We start from the raw sequence: 17595 nt of genomic DNA, 5'->3' as shown, positions 1-17595 counted from the left end.
GAGGCATAAAATGGAGTTATTTTAATCGAAATGGCATCCTCTGTGTTGTTGCTTTACTACACGTTCACAAAGTCATTTCATGTTTTCCTCGGGTAACTACGGTCCGTCTGAAAACAGCTTTGTTAATTAGCAGGCTATGACGCAATATATCACCGCATCTTTAGGGCTCTGGCGCCAGCTAGTGGTAGGAGAGGGGAGCCGCCTTGTCGCTCTCAAATCGGAGGAGTCTGTCATCTTGTTGCTTCCTCATAGCCCTCGTCCTTCCCCATTTTTCCCCCATCAATATAATGGGGGATCATTGCACTGTGGCCAGAGGAGCAGACGAGCCTAGAGATGAAAGTAGAGAAAGATGGTGGGCAGGGGCGGAGAGAGGAAAGGCCAGACAAATGCAATCGTTCTTCCAAAGGATTGGAGAAGAGATTGATTTGAAGTATTCCTGCCATGTTGATGGAGCAGCTCAGTCTTTTGCCACTGAAGGCTTAGCCTTTTGTTTTTCACTTGTAGACAGATTTGAATATATACTTAGGACATGTAATAACTATGGAACTTCACCACAAACACAGCACTGAGGACAGACATGTTGTAAGTCTGAATTTGTGTTCATTTTTAAGTAGCAAATATTTCTACAGGCTCTGCTATCTTCTCACTGGTGCAACTCGAAGATGAATAACTCTCAAATGGTTAATAAAGCAGACACCTCTTAAGATGATATTTGTAGCTGGTATACTATGAAGAAAAAAATCCAGGTGAAAGACACTTTATTTGGGATGTATGAAGTAAATTTAATCTATCCTTAAATTGAAATAGGTTATGATGATTTGCAGGAAAACTGAAAACATACAGTATTTATTTTAAGAACAAAGAATCTTTGGCAGGCCATTTTTCTCATTTAATTAAGCCATAACTGATCTTACTAGGGTTATGGAGGGACTTCAAATGCTAATAAATAAAACCTGAAGCTGAGACATTTCTTTCATTAAATAGTGGGAGCTGTTTATAACTCTATTACTTATTGCTAAAATCAATTATTAGTACTAATGTTCGATGTGGGATTTATTATGAAAACAAGCTGAAGCTTGTAAAGAAGAACTTTTCTTTTTAAATGTCATTTGTATGTCTCTATCTATAGCAGTTATAGAGAATAAGGATAATCTGAACTGAAATTTCGTGTAATAATATTTCTGGAAGGCAGATCTATTTTAAGAGGTGGTCTGAGGCAGGAAGAATTGTCACAGTCTTACCTGGCAGTCTAATTTATGTTACTCTGCTGTTGGGGAAATACATTTAAAATCTTCTCTCTGTGGGACTTAGATGGTAAAATAGCTCGTCATGATGTTGCTGTGTGAGATTTACATAAAACACTATTTTAAGCTTATTTTACACTTTTGCTGAAAGTTGAATATTTCATATTAAAAATTCACCTAACCTTGTTACCAACTGACTTGAAGTACAGACATTTTCTCTTTGGTTTTGAGCATCTTGTAACTTTCGGTATATAATAAGGCCCTGGCTAAAAATCTTAAAATCTTTGGTTTATCTGATCTCTTCTGTGTTTCTTTTCTCTCTCTTTTGAGGTGGAAGCTGTGTTTATATAATTGCAGAAGAGTTTCAAATCAGTACCTGAAAAGGAGTACTATTATTATTTTTTGGAAAAAGAAAATTAATTTCAACAAGACTTTTTCAATGACAGTAGATTAATTGAAACTAAAGTGAGTGATAGATGAAATATTGAGAATTACAGCAGGATAAAATGATCTATACTCTTTTAAAGCAGATTTGTAGTATGTAAGTACTTATTTTAAATGCTCAGTTTGTGATTAGGTCTATCTTTAAAACTGTTTAATGGTTGCTTTAAAATATTTTGATGCCTACTATAATCCTTATGTAGTTTCCCATATGCTGCCAAGTAAATACTTTGAAATGCCATTCCATCATGATTTGAAATTTACTCATACAGATTTTAAGATTTATCATTTGAGTTTAATTTCTTATTACTTTTTGATACTATGAAATTAGAAAACTTTATATTGCAAATGAATGTATTTGAAGGAAGGAACACATACTTAAGAGTGTGTATATATATGTGTATATATATGCATACATATATGTGTATATTTTTCTTCTTTGGAGATTTCTCTGGTGACTTTTGAAATAGTGATATCAGCAAATAACAGGTTCACTCAATTTGGATCCTCCTTTCATTTGAAATAGTCTATAAAATTTTTATAAAAGAAATAAACATAGGATATCATTTTGACTCATGGGTGTCTCTGAATGTGACAACATAAAAACAAATTCACAAATAAATACACTCACCTATCATTCTGATGCTCACATTTGAAAAGACAAGGCACACTAAAATGCATATATACCGATAATTAAACATTGGTTTGGCCTCTAGATTCCACGGTTGTTAAATAGCACAGCCCTCCCTCACAGAGCGATACCGAGGCCCTCTACAGACCTTCTCATTAGGAGACATTGGCACAGGATGCGGGGGGACGCATCTGCCAGCAAAGTACTACAGATGGTTCCCCTCATTAGCCTACAGAACTCTAAGCAGCCATCACGGAGGAGGCCTGGGAGCTCGCTTGGACAAGATGTTAAGCTAGCCTCCTGTTCAATGTCATTACCGTTTCTCCAGAATAATCTCCTTAGTGTGCGCTGTTGGGCCTGGGCTGGTCTACAAGGCGCACTTGGAGAGATTAGAGATGGCGGCACCGTATCCAATTTGCCAAAGGGGGTTATATGATTTTCAGGTTTGACGAAGTTCCACAGCCAGACTTGGAAAACTTCTTAATCCAAATGCAGTGGCAGGACTGCTTTGATCTCCAGAAACTCATCAGGGTAGCTTTTGGAATTCCAGGCAACGCTCACCTTTATGTATACGCTTACTTATCACACCAAATGCATTGACAATCTCATTTCTCCTCTTCCGCTCGAGCCACTGATTTATTGACATAACAGCATTTTAATTTTGTTTTGTTTACCCTTTGTTTATGAATCAGCCTTAAAATCGGGGCACCACGCCTTGGCAACTGGAAATGGTAGTGAAGTTTAGTAGTAGGACCGGCAGGGGGAGCCCATACTGTGTTATGCTCTGCACTTTCTCCCGCTGGATTATTATTATAATAATTGTTACAGTTGTTTTACATTTATAACAAAGATATTTACAATCTATGTACATTTAGACATAGATAGTTAGAATACAATCACGATGTGCCATACCATTACAATTTTAAGTCACAGAGGGTCAATTTTTATTCTTTATATGAAATCATTAGGATCTCACTAAGAATAATTGATAAGCAAGAATTTGGCAATAAGAGTTTTGTTCTCTTTTTATCCAGGGAAAGACCTGTTTTGGATTTTGTTATTTCTCAAAATATGAAATCAGCTAAAATCCCTATGTTATCTCTGTGGCTGTTCTCTGGAATTTATAGTTTTGTTCCCGGAAATAAAGCATAGAAGTTAAAATATCCCATTAGACGTATTTTTGAGATTGTGGTCGTGAGGGGCGGTCCCACCACAATCAGTGGGTGTTCCACTATGGCCCAGACTTAATTTTCAACTTTGGAGTTAATAAAATGCAAAAGCCCAGTGGCCTTTAATATTATTTTCTTATGTTGATGAGGCGCTTGGGTCAGTAGGTTTTCACTACCGTAAGAATTCAGAATACATGAATTGCTCTTTGATCTCTAAACAAGCCATTGTAATGTCTCTGGGCATCCATTTTATATGTTGCAGCCCATCCTGGATTATTCTGCTCTGTTGGAGGGAAAGGAAGCTCTAGAGTGATACTCAGGTACTTGCAGTGGTCATTTTGTCCGTCCTGTCAGAGAAATCACCTCACAGTGTGAGGTTTCATAATTATTTAAGAAAGGTTCTGTAAATTTAAACACTGTCTATTGAATTTTTTTTTTTTTAAGATTGGCACCTGAGCTGACAACTGTTGCCAATCTTCTTTTTTTTCTGCTTTTTCTCCCCAAAGCCCCCAGTACATAGTCGTATATTCTAGTTGTGAGTCCTTCTAGTTGTGGCATCTGGGACGCCGCCTCAGCATGGCTTGATGAGCGGTGCCATGTCCCCGCCCAGGATCCAAACTGGCAAAACCCTGGGCCGCCAAAGCGGAGGGTACGAACTTGACCACTCCGCCACTGGGCCGGCCCCTATTGAATAATTTTTGAGTTTCATAAGCAATAGCTTAAAACGAAACATCAACTTTACATTGCCAAGGACATGGAATATTGGTACAACACATATAATTTTTTTTTATAAAATTAAGAATTAATTTTTTCTTTCTTTCTTGCTAAAACAGTGTAAGACTTAAAATTCTTTGATGGATCAACAATTCTGTGGATCCACCTTTCTGGTTCCCTCCCTGTGGGAATAAAAAATGCAAACTCAAGAGTGATCAGAAAACTTTAGAAAGGAGTAGCATTCGAGGAGAGCCTTGGAGGTGGGAAAGAACTGTATGGGCATGGTGGTGGCGCAGGAGTCTGTAGTTGTGGTCAGAGAGGGAGAGGCAGGAAGAAGATCACAAACCAAGGGGCAGGGTTGGAAAGGGGCCTCAGTTACACCAGGACGTAGGAACCTTGGGGACCTAAGGGGAGTGGGGGGCTATCTGTGAAGTTTTGATGTACAGTTAATCCATCAAGGCTTTATTGTAGAGACGGTGGGAGCCAGGGAGGGTTTTAGAGGGAGACATAATAGGAATAATATACCAGGGAGAATAATTTGGTAACAGGGTACAGGATCCTTGAAGATTTAATCAAATTGATTTAACATCAGCATTAGAAAGCAAAATAAAGAAGTTATAATTTAAAAGTCACTCTTCACATAATTTTAGAATGTGATTTAAAGTGTTTTTATATCATCTTCCTTGATTAATATAGTGAATGCAAAAATCCGGGAGAACAAGTCCAAGTAGGGCTGTGTATGGGTATTTTCTTTCCATGAATATTAAGAATAACATCTTGCATTTAGGGAGCATATTTTATTATTCCAAATGCTGACATATTATTTTGTTTTGTTCTTCCATCAACCTGGTAAGGCTAAGGGATGCTTATAAAAATAACACACATGTCCCCATGATCTCTTTTTCTTCCTTCCTTCCTTTTTGTTTTTGTTTTTGTTTTTTTTTTTTGGTGAGGAAGATTGGCCCTGAGCTAACATCTGTGCTAATCTTCCTTTATTTTTTCTATGTGGGATGCCACCATAGCATGGCTTAATGAGCAGCATGTAACTCTGCCCCTGGATCTGAACCTGTGAACCCTGGGCCTCCAAAGCAGAGCATGTGAACTTAACGACTGTGCCACCAGGCTGGCCCCTCCATGATCTCTTTTGGATTGCATATGTAAATGTAGATTTATAGATTAGGCTGAAATTTATGGCTGTTTCAGTTTTCCTGTGAACAGTTGAGAATATCATTCTGTGGCTGCTTGTTTTAAAAAAGCTTTGAATTTCATTGCAGGTGTCTTACACGGTGGTGCCATAGTTGATTCAATTATACACTCATAGGAAACACTTTTGGAGGGAAATAAATTGGAGTGTCTTCCAGTTGTATGTAAGTGTTGTTGAATAATATCTTTCTTTTTCTAAAAAAATTTATAGACATACTATATTCATACTGATATTAATACTGTATTTTACTTGATTCAGAAAGAAAGAGAAAAAGTACAATCTGATGAAAAAAGCAAAAGGGTGTCCTAATTACAGAGAAGAGATTTAAAAAATTTTAGTAGAGTATAATATTTTTAAAAATTTGGAAAATACAGTTTATGTCAATAAATTAAAACGCTGTATATTATACTTTTAAAAGTACCAGAATATATTGTGGGGAAAAAGCCCAGTAAGGTAATCATTTTCTTCTAAACCACTTGGCAAAAAGTAGAAACTTAGACTAGTTAGCTGCTCAGTGTTGAAACTCTTTTAATGGAAGACATGTGTTATCTGTTGAACCAATAATACCGTGATTCAAGCAACACATCCTTTCTGGCTTATGTGGCCATAATTGTCATCTTTGACTTCCATGTCAATGTAGTGCCTTTATAGAAATATATGGGGCTCTTTAGACCCTGTGTTTGGCATTATCACAATTTTTGCTTGGCTCAGACAGGGCAGGTTGATTATCATTAAAGTGTTATTTATTTCTATTTTATTAAGCCCCTTTTACATTCATGTTACAGGTTAATTTATACTTTTATTTCATGCACTACTTGGCTTTACTGATTAATATGCCCCATGGCATTCAATAAAGTCAGGCAGTGGAGGAAATAAGAGTGGTATTAATTTCTAACATTGCTATAAATTTGCCTTAATAAAACTAGCTCAATAACATTACGGAAGGAATACAATGGATGCTTCCAAATTGCTAAAGATGCAACTAAACAATTTTCCTTCCTGAATTTAACATAGCACTACTGCCTTTTCTTTCAAGTGCTGAAATGAAACCTGCCTTATATTTTTTCCCTCTTTAAATGGTAATCTAATAGTTGGCATATTACTACAATACACAGCTCTCCACTTGACTATTCCAAGGCCTTGTTCAGATGTTAGGTTAGAAACTGTGCCCTCGGGGAGGAAAAATTTTATTCTTGTAAGATTTTTTCATAAAGATAAAATGTTTCCAGCATCAGTTATTTGTCCTTTTAAAGTGTATTAATACTCAATCCCAATAATAAATATTATTATTGTGAAATCTGATAGTATGGAGGGGCTGTGAAAATCTATGTGCTGGAATTATTTTTTGTCGGTTAACCTACCACTCCCATCCCAACTGCTCAATTAAATAAGGTTAGAATTAGGATTTATAGGAACTTATAAAGACAAGGACATACTACCACCCACTGATTTTTGGGTCACAAAATTTTGATGATAAAGAATGTACTCTATTATTAAGTAAGCGATTCGTGTATTAGAAGAGAACACTTATTCTCTCCTCTTCATTTATTAGACTGTAGCCAGGGTGGGCAAAAAATTGTTACAAATCAGAAATTTGCCCTCATCTCCATGATTCTGAAAGAATAAGTACATTTTATTTACCTTGAAGTTCCCCCTTTCTTAGCCTTTCAATAATTTCTTTATGTTCTAGCGTTTATGGATTGGAAAAAGGATTGATTTAAAAAAAGTACAGAACAACATTTAAAAATCCTCCTTTGCATAAAAATGTCTAGAAATGTGTTCATTCAACATATGGCTATTTCTTGATCAGCCTCTGTGCCAGACACTGATCACGTCTCGGGGATAGAACTCTGAGATACCTATGGCCCCTGTCTCCTTAGAATATATAGACTTGCTCTTTTATTTCCTTTAATAGAGTGGTAAAATTCCATTAGTAAGGAAGGTATTTTGGCATAGAAAAACAAATTCTTTTTTTAGGTCTGTTTGTTTTTTGAATGGATGAGGAGCTTTTGGATTCTTTAAATTCCCCTCAAATAATACCAGACGAAGGAACAGGCATCTTTGCCCATGAAACAGTGGAAGAGGCGGGGTCAGCTCGGTGGCGCAGCGGTTAAGTTCCCACGTTCTGCTTCGGCAGCCCAGGGTTTGCCGGTTTGGATCCTGGTGCGGACATGGCACCACTTGGCAAAAGCCATGCTGTGGTAGGCGTGCCACATATAAAGTAGAGGGAGACGGGCACGGATGTTAGCTCAGGGCCAGTCTTCCTCAGCAAAAGAGGAGAATTGGCAGCAGTTAGCTCACGGCTAATCTTCCTCAAAAAACAAAACAAAACAAAACAAACAGTGAAAGAGGGGGTCATCCTTATGACTATGCTGTACTCCGGAGCATATTTCTCAGCTTTAAGTAAATCAACCTAACGGAGTGATTTCCCCCCAACCAACTCAAAAGAATCCAATTATTAGATAGGTGGATTTGATATTACCCTCTTTTCTTTTGCTTGGCTTTTGGTTAAAATCACATTTTTAGGTAATTCACATAAAAAAGATGTGCCTTTCATGTTGATGTATTTATGCAATCTCCAGCTTTATGGAAAAATAAAGATTCCTCCTTTGCTATTTCTATTACCAAGCCAAAACTGATCCTCTTTGCTCATAAAAATGAGACTTCAAGCATTTTTAAATCACTCCTCAAACCACTTTTTACTAAAAGGTTCTTTTCAACGGAATAATCTACATCCTGGATCCTGAGGCTGCTGATTCAAAAGCAAAGCAACGATTTTGGAGACTCGGAAGTGTCCCGTTTTAGAAAGTCAGTTTTAGCGAGTAAAGAACCATTTGTTTCCAGAGAGCAACTTATATCCCGAACCTGGAAAATAAGGAGCTTCCATTGGGTTCACAGTCTTCAAGTAGCCATTCACTCACAAACGTGATGACTCAGTGAACTGACTCAGTCCATGGAGAAAGTCTCCATACTAGCATCTGTTGGTTCCAGGAAATCTGTTTGTTGGCTACGTTGAAAAAAAGAGTTTGGCATATTTGACCCAAAGTCATTCATTTTGATGAGTTTTGATGGAGTTTTTGAAGGGGACAGATACAATCTAGTTTATTGTATTTCAGGATTGATTTGACACCGCTTTTATTGACCAGTAGCTGGTCAACATACGAAAGAACTTAAAACATACACACACCCCTCAGCTGTTAGGCTAAACTAAAACTAAAGTTTTGCATTATAATCAAGTGGAGAAATTTCCTCTAGGTTAGAGTGGGAAATAGGGCCTGTCGGTGAAGTGAGTTAGGCAGTGAATTGAAATAGAGTAGAGGTTGTATGTTTTCAGCTAATAGGTAATTAAAATACACTGTTTGTAGCACCTCATGTGTACAACTACATTGCGTGGCATCTTCCCACCCCCACCATACTATCTAATCCAAAGTCATTGCACATAAAATACAAATTAAACCATGCCCAAAATGCTTCCGTCTTAAATTCCTGTTCTATAAGTAAGTCTAAAAACTCCAGGAGTCTGTAAAAATGTATTTTAATAAGTCATTCTTTGCAGAGCTTTCTGGGGTGTGATGCTTAACACAACGCATCACTTGCAAAAATATGGTTTTGGAAATGTTGGTGTAAAAAATATATGTATAAAGCCAATAGAACTTATTTGATTGATGAGAACTAGGGAATATTGACACAACTTTAAATTTCAGATGGTCTCAACTTAAACCTTTAGCTAAATCAAATGATGAGAACTTAGCAAACTATATGCAAATATGAGATGAAGGGTGCCAAGATTCTTTTCTCTCCTGTATTTATTCTTCAAGTAACTACATTAAAGAATTACTACCCTTTGAGGATAAGGATATTATTTTCTTTTTGAAGGGAAATACTGTACTCTTTAGTATGACTTTACTGTCTTTTGTGCCATTATTAATACATTTCCTGTTTAAGGAAATGACTTTTTTTTTTTTAACATGATAGCTTAAACTTCAAAATAAGCGCTATTGACTTTTAAAATGTCTTATCTTACTAATGTCATTTTGGGCATGAGGAATAAAGTATGGAAAATGCTTGTCATAATAATCCTATTGTCATGAGATTCTCCTTTTTGAATAAAGTAGCTTACATTGGGTGTTTCTTTTTTGGGGGGCAATGGGAGAGGGAAAGTAAATTTTGTAGATAAAACAAACAGACTCTTTGCTTTCAGATTAGTGATTTTTAAAATACAAGTATATAATATGCCTTTAGTATAAATAAAGATCAGGAATCCCAAAGCTCTTGTCCTCATATTTACAAAGGCCATTCAAGTGTCCTTAGATGGTTCTATTGAATCAATTGTTTTCTTTCGTTTCTAGTTTTCTGTTTTTATTGCAGTCTTCAAAACCATCATTTAAATTTTCTTTTCTTCCTCTTCTTCTTCTCCCCAAAGCCCCGAAGTACATAGTTGTATATTCTACTTGTGGGTCCGTCTGGTGGTGCTATGTGGGACGCCGCCTCAGCATGGCCTGATGAGCAGTGCCGTGTCCGAGCCCAGCATCCGAACTGTCAAAACCCTGGGCCATCGAAGCGGAGCACGTGAATTCAACCACTCGGCCACAGGGCCGGCCCCAGCATCATTTTAAATTTAACAAGATTTGAATTGCAATATTGAGCACAGAAGCTAGGAATAGCAAAGGTTAAGTTTTGTGGTATTGGATTTTTCATGTTATGTACTTAAAGTGTGTTTCACCAGTGAATAACATATATGATTAATGTGTGTTTAATAAAAGATGTAGATTTCCACTGTGAAAATCTAGCATTTACTGAGTGGAATCTACTTATATTTTCATTCTAGTTTTTTTTTAGTTATAAAATAAGAAAGGTAGTTATACTGTTAAAAATATATAATACAACTGTATGTTTCAGGTATTTTTCCCTTTGAGATCTCTCTCTCTCTCTCGTTAAGGCCTTAATCTTAAAATCAAGGTGACTCAGTTTTGAAAAGTGCAGAGCACTGTAATGAATGATTAACAAATTATAGTCTGCAAAGTTGCTGTCTTAATTGTGCATTAATGATAATAGATAATATTTATTGCATACTTACTTGTGTTAGGCAATGTGCTAAGTGATTTGCGTACTTTAGTTCATTTAACTTCACAAGAAAGCCATGCGTTAGATATTTTTACCCTTGTTTTATAGGTGAGAAAAGAAACTTGGGGTTGAGTGTCTTATTCCAGGTCCCATGGCTAGTTAGTGGTAAAGCCAGGATTTAACCCCAGGGCTGTCCAACTGCCCACACAGCGTAGTGAACAAGATCAGAAAAGTTTAATTTACCTGTAAAGTTTTAAATTAGTTAAATATGGTGTGGAAATAATGTAATAATTATGACAAGACCAAGAAATGTTAGAAGACAGAGATTAAGGGACAAAGATAGGATATATAACTCCCTTTTCCTTTAGGAGAAGGAGTGGGCGAGAGAGTTACAATAGAAGAGATGGAATGGTAGTCCTGTAAAACTGTGAAGTAAGCATCGATTTTTAACCTGGGTCATTAATTCACTTAACTAGGTCTTTGTTCTTCACTGGGTTGGGTGGTGGTTACAAAGATGTGTAAGAAATAGTGCCTGCCTTTAAGGAGTTTATAGTCTTATGAGGACATAGACTATCACACAAATAGTGCAGTGGTTCAAGAATGATTGGGGGATTTTACTGATTACAAAGCAAGATATGTATCTAGAAAGGGTGGGTGGTGGGTGGGAAGGAGACTTGTCCTGAGTTTTGAAGATGTATAAGTGAGTCAGGCAATATGATGAAAGGCGAGGTGAGAGGATGGGGCCTTCTAGGCAGAGACAGCAGGCAGTATAAAGGCAAGAGGGTCCAAATGAATTTGAGTAGGTTAGCATGGCTAGAGGTGAGCCTGAAGACTGACAGACTGACCAGGTCTTCCAGGGCTAAGGATTGTAGAGGTTCATATGCAGGCTCTGGGGAAGAGGCTTAATGTGTAAAAGAGATTTACATATTAGGATGAACACTGTGGCTACAGTGTGGGGAGAGGATTGGGGAGGGGCCACACTGGAGAGGACCAGTTAGGAGGGTGTTGGAGGACAGGAGGGAAATGACAAGGGCCTGACCATGGTCAGCAGTAGGGATTTGACGGGAAGGGGACAGCTCAGGTTATTGAAGAAACCAAGAGAAGAAAAATTCGAAGGAGGAAGGAACAGTCAACAGTGTGAAATGATGTAGAAAAGGATGTTTGTTGGGTTCAGTAACAAGAAGGTCCCTGGTGACTCTGGCTGGAGCAGTCTCAGGTGGGTGGTTCACGAGGAAGCCAGTGGGGTTGAGGAGTGACCAGGGATGAGTGGAAAGGAGACACAGTGAGTACAGTCTCTGAGTTTTCTCCTTTTCTACTTCCTGTAGTGATTTCCTCCTCTACTTCCAATCTCAGGGAAATAAAAAAACACTTATTAGGCAATTACTGAAAACCAGTGCATCACGTAAGCCTTGTAATGACCCCATGATGCTGGGGGCCTGCTGTGATCTTCATTTTCTAGGTGGAGAGTGGAGGGTTTGAGAGGTTTATACACCAGCCCAAGGTCCCACTTGGCAAGTAGCCGGGCTCCAGGTCCAATCCAGGTCTGATCCCAGAGCTCATAATCCAACCCCTACCCTCTTCTAGAATTTCTAGTCTTCATGCTTGCTCTTTTCTCTTCTCCTCCCAAGTCTGCCTGCAATCTTAGACCTGATAAACTTATTCTCACCAAAACATAAATGACGGATAAAGCTTAATGTGTTTTTTTCTTGACGCATTTTTGGAATGAGCATCGGATGTGCTTATTTTACATTTTTAACATGAAATATCACATACAGACAGCAAAGTGAACACATCATGAGTGTACAATTTGATGAAGCAGTGCCAGACCTCCAGAGATTGCCCGTGTCTCCTTCCCCGTCCCATTCCCCCTCCTCTCAGAGGCAACCACTCGCCCGACTTTGGTGGCAGTATTTCCTTGCATTTCTCTGTGGTTTTCCCATCTGAGTCATGCATCTCTAAACAACAGAGTTTAGTTTTGCCACTTTACGTAGGTGAAATTATGTGTATTCTTCTATGTCTTGCTTCTTTTGCTCAAAATGATATTTTCTGTTGTGTGTGGCATTCATGCATTCATTTTCAATGCTGAATAGTATTTCAGTGTATGAATGTACTATGTTATTTATCCATTTTATTGTTTAGGGACATGTGGGTTATTTCCAGTTTTGAGTGATTATGACAGTGTTATCCCTTTTTTTGATTGTCAACGGCAAGAAGCTCTAAGAATGCAATTTTAGACCTCTTTAAATATTTTAGGGGGTTGGGAGCCCTTTGCAATTCCCTTGAAATGAAATCCCACAGGTGGTTCCTGTGGGATTCCTGATTTGCTTACTCATGAGGCTGCGCCTGAGGACCGCGAGGAGCATTTCTAAATTAAAATGTTGAAAGAGGTCAGGTGAACTGAAAAAACAAAGAAACAGTTATTACCAGATCTCCCATTTCCCCTAGCTCTTCCACTTCATTGTTGCAGTCTTAGCTAAATGCAGTCAGCTCACATATTTTCCTACATCAGTCCTTTGATCAGCAAAGTGATTTCTTTTCCTTCCTCTGCACAAATCTTTTGATTATAGTAAGCTCATTCTTTGAAGACCAAACATGGTAAAAAATATGAACAACTTGAATAATTTTAGCAGCTATCTAAAATGACTGATTTTGCATGGGAGAAAATAACTAATTTTTGTAAAGTGAATCATCGAAACATAATACAACCAGTAATAAGATCGCAGTGTGTCATATATTTAATAACAACAAAGAAGATAGACACAGTGTGGTATTGTGGTTCGGACGGAGTATAGGCTCTGAAGACAGACCGAGATCGGGTTCTAGCTCTGCCCCTCCCTACCTGTGTCAACTGGGTGAATTTCTTAACCTTTCAGACTCAGCTTTCTTGAAGTATACAATCAGGGTAATAGCAGTCCTCAATTTACAGGGCTGTTGTGAGCATCCGGTCAGAGAACGTATAAGTACTTAACATAGAGCCTGCTTTAGTAAAGCTCAATAAATGTTAGTTATTGTTGATGTGGTTAACCCATCAAAAAGGGCAGAATAACCAGAGAATTTATTAACAGACCTTGACGGAAACAGTCATCTACTTATGTCACAGCTATTTATTCAACATTTAATAGGCTCCTCGACTGCGGTACAGGCTGTGGAGCACACAAAAGTACTATTGGTGGAGATAAGGAATTAGGAAATCATGCACAAGTGGCAACATTAAATCAGACATATTTGGAAATGTAAGGTAGGAAGTGATTGTGGATCAGTCTGAGGTACCACTTTGCAGGAGTAGTATTTTGAATTTGATCTTAAACTGAGTAATAGACAGCTTTACCAAGAAAAAAGTTGGAGTCTTTTCATCTAGAAAATACGTGTGTGCAAAGAATAGAGGGGGGAAGGGGTACGACATTTTTTGGGAGATGTTAGGTATGAATGGTGTTGGGGTGAAGAAGGGAGAAATAGTTGGTGGAGTGTTTTATAAACAGCATCTTTAAGACTCCCGTATTTATTAGATGGTAGGAAAAATAAGGATTCAATTCCATTTGGATTGGCTTACTGAATTATAAACTCTTAAGGCAAAATGTAACTGTACAGTGCCCAATCTGGCAGGTTATAGGAAAAGGGTAATATTTTGGCAAAAATATTTTCCTTCACATAGTAAATATATAAATAGTGACGCAGTTTGACATTTCAGACTTAAAATTCGAATTGAAAAGCCAGTTGTGAGGGGCTGGCCCCGTGGCCGAGTGCTTAAGTTCGGGGGCTCTGCTGCAGGCGGTCCAGTGTTTCGTTGGTTCGAATCCTGGGCACAGACATGGCACTGCTTATCAAACCACGCTGAGGCAGCATCCCACATGCCACAACTAGAAGGACCCACACTGAAGAATATACAACTATGTACCCAGGGGGCTTTGGGGAGAAAAAGGAAAAATAAAATCTTAAAAAAAAAAAAGAAAAACCAGTTGTGAAATTCCTGTAAGAGTCATGTCATTTGAGGAATACATGTTCTTTTCTTTTGTCTTTAGATAAGCCTCCTTCCCCACTGCTTCCGTTGTAATTCGAAGAAAATTTTATTTTGTAGTGATGTTCCCAGAATCTTGTATAACCCCTGCGGTCTCTCGACGACTCCTCCGGATTAACGGAGTCCACTAGGTGGCGCCCAGATCTACTGCTGCGTCTTGCCCGCGCCGCGCGCGGAGCTGGGAACAGCTGTGGATTTTCCAAGAATGGCTGGAGAGATCCATATGATCCATGTGCAGCAGCTTCCTTCAGGTCTGCTCCAAAATGCTGTAAACTTGGTGCTCCTTCAAACTGTTACTGTAATGGAATCGCCAAATATGGGCAACGATGGTGTGTGGTTTTGAGCACTAGAAAGCCTGCAATTTTGCTCTAGGAGATTTAGCCACAGGCAGGCAGAGCAACAGACGGGCATTTAGCGGCAGCTCACAGCCTATTTAGGGGCAAATAGCATGCTGACGACTTGGAAGCTACATAGAAGCTACTTCTCAATGCCAGAATAATTGATTTAGGCAGTGACAGTGCTGTTTATGGGAAAGGGAAAAAGAAACGAGAAGAAGGTATCAAAAAGGGAGAGATTATTTTCATATTAGCTTTCAGGCAAGGCATAATCCTCTCTTGTTTCTGTCAGTTGAACGCTCCGCTTGATATTAAAAATCGAGGATATATTCTGATGTAGATTTCAGGGAGTAGGAAATGAGGTATTTTGTTTTTCTTTTGGATAGCACTGGGCAATTTCCCTTATTTCACGTACGAAACGCTGAAGGCTTTGTAAAATTACTTTATACTTTATTAATACTCTTCTTAAAAGGGACAGATCTCTTCTTTCCAATTCAAAGTAGTGGATAATGACTTTGGCAGCATTTCTCTGCCTTTTTCAAGTTTATGGAAGCCCATTTTTCATCATTAGGCTGAAGATGCAGATAAGAAAGGATGAGACTTATTCTGGAGCTTGTCACATCCGTGTTGCTTCTCAGGTGATTAAAAAGAAGCAGCGGATCTTCGAGAAAACATCTGACAAAAGGTAATGGAAACCCAGTAACATGAAAATCCGTGAGAGATTAGGCAAAACCGGCCCGGAAAACCCTCTCTACGAAGTACATGTGTGCATTTCAGCTCAAGAGCAAAAATAAGACTCTGTTCTTCTGAGGCTCTTAAAAAACCTGACCTGCTCTGGCCCCACAAACGAAGGTTTATTTGAGGCCCCTTGAAGGTGATTAGAGCCAGGAGGAGGCATTTTTCTGCAGTTTAGTTTAGGAGCTCAGCACCAGCCAAATGCTTAAGGCGGCTGCTAGTTGGCAGATTCAAAGGTACGGAGCTTCCTTAATTAAAAATCGGCAGGCTCATTTAATTTTGATCGAAATAGATTGTGTTATTTTTACACTTCCTGTGGAATAAGAGTATTCTTATTTCCTTTTCTCCTACTTGCCCAGCACTCTTACTCGCATTCCCATCCTCTGCTCTCATAGTAATGGGAGGGCTCAATATGAAGAAGTTCTTAAAACCTCCCCAGGGTTATAATTTTGGTTTAGGGATATACATTCCTTCAACATAAGCATTTTTAGAAAAAACATAATTTGGGGTGTATGGACATTATGTAAGAGTCACAGAGCCATTTCTTAAACATGTTTTTGCTAACAATTTTGATAGGCCAGAAGTAGACAAGTGGGCATTATATTCAATTCTGGAAAGTATTTTGCCTGGTGTTCAGTTGGTTTGTTTATTGTTTTGAAGGAGGGAAATTGATATGCGATTTAATCCAGAAGTAAAGTACTTTTGCTAAAATAAAACTTTATTTTTATTTGTTAAAATATGGTATTTCAGTGTGCAACTAAGAAAAAATGATTTCTGATACGTTGCTAGCGAAAAACCTGGAAGTGACAAAAAGGATGGCTGAAAACCAGATGATGGTTAACCAAATAAATCTCTAGAAGTAATATACTTTTCACCTCTGGGTGCCACTGTTCAACTGCTTCTTGTTTTTTATGACTGAAAGCTGGATGCTTCCTGTGGATGTATTCTTAAAAGAATCTGTTAAAGAGACATTTCCTCTATCTCTAGTTATCTGCTAAATAACTTTTTGGCACATGGATGTAAATTCAGCGTGGTTGTGATTTGCCATTTTAATTACCAAATGATGACGAAATAACACTGAAGATTGTTTATATGGGCAATTGGCCAGGTTAGAAGCTTGCTTTCATCTCCCGTGGAAATGAATCTTGTACTTACCTTTTTGGAAGGCATTTAACCAGAAAAAGAGATTAAAACACAAGGGAGTTTTAATTTAAATTCGTGGCCATTCATAGACATGATTTTAATTCTGCACAAATATTTCAACAGAAATCAATTTTGTAAAAGGGAAATGAGTAGACTTTGGGGGAATTAATCAATTAAAATAGAATTTTAAGAATCTAATATTGTTAGCTGAGATATTGTTTTTCACATAATTTTAAAGCTTAGCTGCTTTAGTATTTCCATTAAAAAAACCCTACAGATATCTTTCTATATATTTTCAGGATTCTTAATTCTTAGATGTGATTTTTTAATAAATAAAAATAACCATATTTGTGATTTTGCAAAATGTAGGAGTATCCTTTTCTTTTTACAAACGAGGCAGTGAGTTGGTATTCTCTACCAAGAAAGAAATACACATTTGGGTGGTTTTTAAATCTCCAATTATTTATTTTAAACTTGAGGTTCGTCTGAAATGCCAGAAGAAGGGGTTATAATGCCGAGGTTAATTTTGTTTTGCCATATACAAAGTAGTTAATCTAAAAATTATTGATTGATATTCTCCCTCTTTTAACTCTTTTAGGACTCAATATTTAAAGCAAAACTAATTTATGTAGGCGTTCTCTGGTACAAAATTAATTCTACTGGGACCGTTCCAGGCCAAGCCTCGTTACGGAACAGTTCCTCTCGCTGAAGTAGCCTAAGCCTGATTCTTACTGGGACACTTTTTCGAAATTATTCATAACACAGAACTTAACCCTTGGGATGCTATAGAATTGACCTCCAATAGTACACTTATTAGGCCATTTGACGGCATCAGGAATACGTTAGAATGAGGGTATGTCTTATGCTTGCGGGTGCTGCCTGGGACTTTTCAATTAGGCA

The 17595-nt window shown here is 37.9% G+C and overlaps 1 long non-coding RNA gene across 1 annotated transcript; it reads left to right on the top strand.

The window, feature by feature from the left end:
• Positions 1–443: 443 nt before the first annotated feature.
• Positions 444–14670, top strand: LOC111768751 (uncharacterized). Its single transcript, XR_002801230.2, has 3 exons — positions 444–582; positions 5474–5566; positions 14543–14670. It is a non-coding gene; the product is annotated as an uncharacterized lncRNA (long non-coding RNA).
• Positions 14671–17595: the final 2925 nt, after the last annotated feature.

This window comes from Equus caballus, chromosome 18 (assembly GCF_041296265.1).
Source record: "Equus caballus isolate H_3958 breed thoroughbred chromosome 18, TB-T2T, whole genome shotgun sequence".
Taxonomy (NCBI): Eukaryota; Metazoa; Chordata; class Mammalia; order Perissodactyla; family Equidae; genus Equus; species Equus caballus.
Note: the sequence above shows the minus strand (reverse complement) of the source record. Positions and strands in the feature narration are given on the sequence as shown.